The following is a 7607-nucleotide window of genomic DNA, read 5'->3' as shown; positions in this document are numbered from 1 at the left end:
TATGGTTGGGTTTTACCTTAATGAACGTTAGTAGTTGCGGACACTTGCTAATAGTTCCAATCATAAGTGCATAGAATTCCAAGTAAGGGATGACATGCTAGCAGAGGCCTCTCCCACATGATACTTTCTATCGATCTAGTAACGTAGTCAATTGCTTAGGGACAATTCCGCAACTCCTACCACCACCTTTCCACACTCGTTAGACACTCGTAGTTGTTTCTTTTTCTAACCAGCCCCTAGTTTTATTTACGTGTTCTTTACTTTCTTGCAAGCCTTTCCTATCACTCCTACAAAGTACTTATAGTTTCATACTTGTTCTAGGTAAAGCGAACGTAAAGTGTGCGTAGAGTTGTATCGGTGGTCGATAGAACTTGAGGGAATATTTGTCCTACCTTTAGCTCCTCGTTGGGTTCGACACTCTTACTTATCGAGAAAGGCTACAATTGATCCCCTATACTTGTGGGTTATCAGTGATCCGTGGTAGCCGAAGTAGCAAGTAGAGTTCACGCTCCGGTGAAGTCTCTATCACTGGCATCTCTGCGTAGCAGAGCATGGAGACATTGCTGCCCTGTAGTGTTACCTAGAGGGTTGCCTCCTCTCTGTCAAGTCCCTGATGCGTATCCCAGTGGTTTTTGTAGTGTCGTGACCAGGAGGTACAGGGTTTTGCTGTGTATTTATTTTTCTTGTGCTGTTTTCACCTTTGGCTTGATGAGTTATTGCTGGGGTGTGCCTTACACCATGGGGGAGTTTTATCTCCCCTCAAAACAACATAATATGCATAATATTTTTGCTAGTTGTGATTAGTTGCTCATGTATAGGAGATGTGCTTTTGTGCACATGTGTTCTAGATGCTAAGTGTGTTTGTGTTCTAGCTTGAGGGTGTGCCCTAGTACTTTCATGCAAGTGTGTGCATGTGAGGTTTGTGATGTTGTGGTGTTGTTGTGCTTGTGCCCTTTGATGCACAAGTGTGTGTGTGTGTGTGTGTGGATGGGTTTCCCCCCTCCCCACATACCTTGTGTGAGTGTGTGTAGTTAGTTGATCATGTGTTTGTGTGTGTGTGTGCATGTGTGTGAGTGTCACACACATGCCCAAGTTATGTTGGCCTTGTTAGCTTACGAGCATGTTTATATGGTAGGGGTGTAGAAGATATGGTGTCAACTAGTGTGTGTCTCCTCAATATCATGTGTAGGTGTTTTAATTATGTTGTGCTTGATACATGTGAGTGTGTGGTGGTGTGCCAAGGCACATGAGCATGAGGTCTACCCCTCATGTGCACCATTGATGTTGTGGACATGTGCAAGAGCTTGTGTAATTGTTGATCTAGTGATTTGCACATGTGATGATGCACTATTCACTATATGTGATTCTATGTAGGTTTTCTTTTCTAGTTTGTGCCCATTTGTTCTATACAAGGGCATAGGTATTATATATGTTTTTGGGGTAGAAACATCCCAGGAATCCATTGGTGAAGTCACTTTTGCCTTTGGAATACTTTCTGGAGATGACATATTTCAGATTTGTTCTATGTTTAGAGCTTGGTTCCGTTCCATTTGGTGAGCCCAAGAGGTTGATTCCTTGTTGTGGTATTAGAGGGTGACCCCCTCTATGGCATGTTGGTTTTATTTCTTGTGTAGGAACTCATATGTGCAAGTTGTGCCCAATCAAAGTAGGCATGTGGCTGAAATTCCAGATTAGTGAAAATCTGAGAATCTGCTTATATTTTCTTCTCGTGTTGTTGAGCTTGTGTAGGTCCATGTGTTGTGATTCAGCCTTAGCTATCAACTGGAAAGTTGTAGCTTTTGTGTTTGTCTAGCTCTCTGTAAATTTTCATTCCATTTGGAGTCCCGTAGATATTTTTTTGGGTGCTGTCAAAATGCTTCAGAGCATAAACAGCTAGTGAGAATCTGGAATTTTCACTAAGTCCCTGAAATCTGATATTTTTGGCCAAGTTAGCAGCTGTGTAACTTCCTGTGTGAAACTCCTTTGCATTTACTTTTTTGCTTGTGCTTGTATTACTCTTGGATAGCTACTGCCACATATCTTATTTGGCATATTTGGGTATATGTAGGTGCTTTGCATGTAGCCCTCAAAAGGCTATGATGCTGTTTATGAGAGCATGTATAATTGTGATGTTTTGATGATTGTGAGTGCATAAATGATGGTGTGGTGATATTCCTTGCACCACCCCATCCATGTTGGTTTGTTTTTTGTCTTGGAAACCTGGAAACACTAGAGTTATGCCATTGGAGTGTGTTGTGATGTATTTGACACGTAGCACTTCATTTCTTGTTTCGTTGTTTCCCGTTGATCCGTAGCTCCGATTGTAATGTTCTTTATATGTTTTTGCATAGTTTTCACGTGACGCATCTGATAATGTCATTCTCATGCATGTCAAGATAGCTTAGGGTGCAGTTCTGTCCAGGAACATGTATTTACTTCTCATGCTTGTGCTAGTGAGTAGAATAGAGATGCATGTTCATATTCATCTCATGCATCATGTGCTTGTTGCATCTTGAGGTGCTGTTGTTAATTGGATGCTATTTTTTATGTTGGGTAGCACCGGGATCGGAGAATGAGTACGTGGATTCGGGAGAGTACGTGCGGGACAAACAAGAGCAGTTCCAAGCTGAGGACATCACAGGCAAGATGATATGACCTTGATTCCATCTCTAGACTTGTTATGCTAGATTACGTTTCTCCCATCTTATGCTCGCTGCGTACCACTAAAATAATTGCCTCCTGATATTGCCATGAAACCCAAACACTTATCCCTTCCTAGCAAATCTTGACTGGCTAAGTAGGCTTTGCTAAGCTTCCAATGTTAGCATTGCTAGTTGCAGGTGCATTTGTCTCATGTGATAACATGAGCTTGATATCATTAAGTTATATCTGTTATTTAATTAATGCACCTATATACTTGGTAAATAACGGAAGGCCTAGCCTTTGCTGGGTGTTTTGTTCCGTTATTGCCGCCATAGTTACCGGCTACCGGTGTTTGATTCCATAACGATCGCTCCTAACACGTTTGGGGTTGTTATGGGGACCCCCTCGATAAACCGCGTAGTGCTAAGACTTGTCCGGCAGGACCCAACATTGGTGTTAATTTGCTATCACATAATAATAATCTGCATAGGGAATAGATACCCCGAGGATTTTAATCAACAACCCGGGCGAGTGCTCCTCATGAGTGTTGGTCCAAATTGGACAGACTATGGGGCCACCACAGGGCAACCTGAGGTTTGGTATACCTGTAGTGTGACTCATCCGTCGTGTCCTGAGACTGAGATACGTGGCTCTTATCAGGGTCGTCGACACGACGAGAGGTCTTGCTAGTCTTGTCTTACCTTAGCGATATATCTTGCGGATAGGAATCCCGGTGAAGCTTTGGTTCTCCCCAGAGTTGAGGTTATCCTCTAAGGAATCCGACGAGATCACGAGATTCGTGATAGAGGATTACTTTGCGGCCCGTGTACGTTTGTGATGGACTAGTTGGAGCACCCTTGCTGGGTTTAATCTTTCGGAAAGCCGTGCCCGTGGTTATGTGGCAACTTGGAATATTTGTTAACATCCGATTATAGACAACTTAAACATAACTCTAATAAAATTGCCAACTGTGTGCGTAACCGTGACTGTCCCCTTCGAAGACCTCTCTTCGATCGGGAACACGGTGGGGTTATGATTGATGTAAGTAGGTGTTCAAGATCACTTAGTGATCAGTTAAACTTCGACCGCTAGTATAGACCACCTCAATTCATGTTCTACGTAAGTTAGCCACCATATGATGCTTAGGATGCTGCAACCTAAATACTCCACCTTTCCAACCTAATAACTTGACTAGTTCTGGCACCGAGGACATAGATTGCTGAGTCCCCGTGGCTCACAGATTCTTTCACAGCACCAACAGGTTCAGGTACCCCCGGGACAGGTGATCCCGATGGCACGCAACTAGCGTGGCAGTACAATGAGGAGAACGACCGCCTGTACGTGAACTATCCAGAAGACTGAGGCGTGGTCGTGATCATGGGCAAGCATGCAGGGTAGCATAGCCATTTCTCATGTTTTGCAGTCCGTAGCGGACTACCTTGTTTGGATGCGTGATGTAACTCTGATATATTTATGAAATGGCAGTTGAAACCCTTATTTTCATTCTTCTATTATTATGTATGTGTTATGTCATCGTGCTTGCGAAACGCTTAGATGCGCTTCTTTCCAATTCGGGGCCTCGTTCTCCAAATGGAAAAGGACGACATCTTAGTCGTTACAGCTCTTCACCGTTCGTGAGTAATCTCATCGTAGGCTTGCTGGACGGTGATGGGTTGGATGAGATCTACCATGTAATCGAGTTAGTTTTGACGGGGATTGATCCCTAATATCCACTATGTTCTGAGATTGATGTTGCTACTACTTTGCCATGCTTAATGCTTGTCACTAGGGTCCGAGTGCCATGATTTCAGATCTGAACCTATTATGTTCTCGTCAATATATGTGTGTTCTTGATCCTATCTTGCAAGTTGTAGTCACCTACTATGTGTTATGACCCGACAAGCCCGGAGTGACAATAGCTGAAACCACTCCCGGAGATGACCATAGTATGAGGAGTTCATGTATTCACTAAGTGTTAATGCATTGGTCCGGTTCTTTATTAAAAGGAGAATCTTAATATCCCGTAGTTTCCATTAGGACCCTGCTGTCACGGGAGGGATGGACAATAGATGTCATGCAAGTTCTTTTCCCTAAGCACGTATGACTACATAGGGAATACATGCCCACATTACATTGACGAACTGGAGCTAGTTACATATCTCTCCGTGTTATAACTGTTGCATGATGAATAACATCCGGCATAATCATCCATCACCGATCCAATGCCTACAAGTTTTTCCTACTGGTCCTTGCTACGTTACTTTGCCGCTACTGCTGTCACTGATGCTACTATTACTCTGTCGCTACTGCTGTTACTGCTGCTACTGTTACTTTGTTGCTACTGCTGTTGCTTTGCTGCTACTGGTTACTGTTGCTACTGTTGCTATCACACTACTCTGCTACTGATACTTTTCTGCAGATACTAAGTCTTTCAGGTGTGGTTGAATTGACAACTCAACTGCTAATACTTGAGAATATTCTTTGGCTTCCCCTTGTGTCGAATCAATAAATTTGGGTTGAATGCTCTACCCTCGAAAACTGTTGCGATCCCCTATACTTGTGGGTTATGAGGTATCTTCATACCTAGTTCAATCTCGTTACCGGCAAGTCTCTTTACTCATTTCGTAATACATGATCTCATAACTAACTCCTTAGTCACATTGCTTGCAAGGCTTGTTGTGATGTTGTATTACCGAGTGGGCCCCGAGATACCTCTCCGTCACACGGAGTGACAAATCCCAGTCTTGATCCATGCCAACCCAACAGACACCTTTGGAGATACATGTAGAGCACCTTTATAGTCACCCAATTACGTTGCGACATTTTATAACTGATATGTCTCCAACGTATCTATAATTTTTGATGGTTCCATGCTATTATCTTGTCAAACTTTGGATGTTTTGTATGCATCTTATATATTTTTTGGGACTAACTTATTAACTCAGTGCCAAGTTTCGGTTCCTGTTTTTTCCGTGTTTTTGACCTTTTTCAGAGGAGAATATTAAACGAAGTCCAAACGGAATAAAATCTCCGAAAGATTTTTTCCGGAGCAGAAGATACGCATGAGGCTTGAGAACCAAGGCAAAGGGTCCCAGGGGAGGCCACAAGCCCCCTAGCCGCGGCCTGGGGGGGGGGCGCCTAGCAGGCTTGTGGGCCCCCTGTGGCTCCTCTGCCCTACTTCTTCCGCCTATAAATCCCCAAAAAAAATCTGAAACCACGGGAGAGAGCCACGAAAATACTTTTCCGCCGCCGCAAGCTTTTGTCTCCGCAAGATCCCATCTGGGGCACGTTCTGGTGCCTTGCTGGAGGGGGGATTCGGACACGGAGGGCTTGTTCATCAACACCATTGCCTCTCCGATGATGCGTGAGTAGTTCACCATAGACCTTCGGGTCCATAGCTAGTAGCTAGATGGCTTCTTCTCTCTCTTGGATCTTCAATACAAAGTTCTCCATGATCTTCATAGAGATATATCCGATGTAATCTTCTTTTGCGGTGTGTTTGTCGAGATCCGATGAATTGTGGATTTATGATCAGATTATCTATGAATCTTATTTGAGTTTCTTCTGATCTCTTATATGCATGATTTCATATCCTTGTAATTCTCTTCGAGTTGTGGGTTTCGTTTGGCCAACTTGATCTATAATTCTTGCAATGGGAGAAGTGCTTGGTTTTGGGTTCATACCGTGCGGTGACCTCACCCAGTGACAGAAGGGGTAGCGAGGCACACATGATGTTGTTTCCATCAAGGGTAAAAAGATGGGGTTTATATCTATTGCATGAATTTATCCCTGTACATCATGTCATCTTGCTTAAGGCGTTACTCTGTTTGTTATGAACTGAATACACTAGATGCATGCTGGATAGCGGTCGATGTGTGGAGTAATAGTAGTAGATGTAGAAAGTATCGGTCTACTTGTCTCGGACATGATGCCTATATGTATGATCATTGCCTTAGATATCGTCATGACTTTGCGCGGTTCTATGAATTGCTTGACAGTAATTCGTTCACCCACCGTAATATTTGCTATCATGAGAGAAGCCTCTAGTGAACACTATGCCCTCCGGGTCTACTTCACATCATATTTTCAGCCCTACACTTTTACTTTGTTGCACTTTCCGCCTTCAGATCTCACCTTGCAATCAATCGTGAAGGGATTGACAACCCCTTTGTAGCGTTGGGTGCAAGTTTGCTGTTTTTGCGCAGGTACTGTGGAGACTTGACTCGATACTCCTACTGGATTGATACCTTGGTTCTCAAACTGAGGGAAATACTTACTGCTACTATGCTGCATCACCCTTTCCTCTTCAAGGGAAAAACCAACGCAATCTCAAGAGGTAGCAAGAAGAATTTCTGGCGCCGTTGCTGGGGAGCATCAAGTAAAGCTTATCCAAGTATCCGTCGCAAACTCATCTCTTGCATTTACTTTTTTGCCTCTCGTTTTCCTCTCCCCCACTTCTGAAAAACAAAATTTCCAATTTTTTTTTGCCTTTTTCGTTTGCCCTTTTCTTTCACATCTTTGGATATACAAGTTTCTCATAAACCTTGTATGAACTCAAAAACTTTGATCATCTCATCAAAGCGTATATTCAAACTCCGAGATGCTTGCTCCAGTCCTTTAGAAGGATCGCTAGAGCTTGCTGATGGGGAACGTCGCATGGGAAACAAAAATTTTCCTACGCACACACAATACCTATCATGGTGATGTTCATCTACGAGAGGAGATTTCCGATCTACGTACCCTTGTCGATCGCACAGCAGAAGCGTTAATAAACGCGGTTGATGTAGTGGAACGTCCTCACGTCCCTCGATCCGCCCCGCGAACCGTCCCACGAACCGTCCTGCGATCCGTCCCACGATCCGCTCCGATCTAGTGCCGAACGGACGGCACCTCCGCGTTCAGCACACGTACAACTCGACGATGATCTCGGCCTTCTTGATCCAGCAAGGGAGACGGAGAGGTAG

The sequence above is a fragment of the Hordeum vulgare genome, chromosome 2H (assembly GCF_904849725.1).
Source record: "Hordeum vulgare subsp. vulgare chromosome 2H, MorexV3_pseudomolecules_assembly, whole genome shotgun sequence".
NCBI classification, from domain to species: domain Eukaryota; kingdom Viridiplantae; phylum Streptophyta; class Magnoliopsida; order Poales; family Poaceae; genus Hordeum; species Hordeum vulgare.
This window is presented reverse-complemented; position numbering follows the sequence as displayed.